Source organism: Ovis aries, chromosome X (genome assembly GCF_016772045.2).
Source record: "Ovis aries strain OAR_USU_Benz2616 breed Rambouillet chromosome X, ARS-UI_Ramb_v3.0, whole genome shotgun sequence".
NCBI lineage: Eukaryota > Metazoa > Chordata > Mammalia > Artiodactyla > Bovidae > Ovis > Ovis aries.
Genome location: NC_056080.1, coordinates 141,230,104 through 141,230,778, shown reverse-complemented (window position 1 = coordinate 141,230,778; position 675 = coordinate 141,230,104). Strand labels below are relative to the sequence as shown.

Here is a 675-nt window from a genome sequence, read left to right as displayed (position 1 = left end):
TGAGGGTGATGATGCTGGGAGGTGGAGGGCACACATTTAGAAGGAACAGAGCCAGCATGGGCCAAAAGCTCAGGGCTTATGCTCCAGGAACATAGAACCCAACCCCTCTACCAATAGGATGGTGTTGGCCACTGCACAGAATAGGTGCCCCAGGTCAAACTTGACCATGATTCTAGCTGTTCCATCTCCAGCCTCACCTCTCACCAACTGGCAGCACACCCAGGGGAAAGATATGACCCATGTTCACTTCAGATCCAGCTTTCCCACCAAAGAAACTATGAACAGACTGTATAGGGACACTCCCACACAAGGATATCACATCAAGATCATCATAGGGTGCTCACTGTGGCATCACATATACTAAAATTGGAACAATATAGATTAGCATAGCCCCTGTGCAAGAATGACATGCAAATTTATAAAGCATTCCATATTTTTGATTTGAAGAATCAGTATTGTCAAAATGACTATACAATCCAGAGCAATCTACAGGTTCAGTGCAATCCAAATCAAATTACCAATGACATTTTATAGAGAATTAGAATTTACAAATTTATGATTTGTATGGAAACACAAAAGACCATGAATAGCCAAAGCAATCTTGAGAAAGAAAAACAGAACTGGGGAAATCAGGCTCCCTGACTTCAGACTATAGTTAATACAAATCTACAGTAA

General features: G+C 41.6%; 1 non-coding gene across 1 annotated transcript; it reads left to right on the top strand.

Annotated features, from left to right (window-relative positions):
- Positions 1–336: 336 nt before the first annotated feature.
- On the top strand, positions 337–438 carry LOC114111794 (U6 spliceosomal RNA). The gene has a single exon (XR_003587542.1). It is a non-coding gene; the product is annotated as a U6 spliceosomal RNA (small nuclear RNA).
- The last annotated feature ends 237 nt before the right edge of the window (positions 439–675 follow it).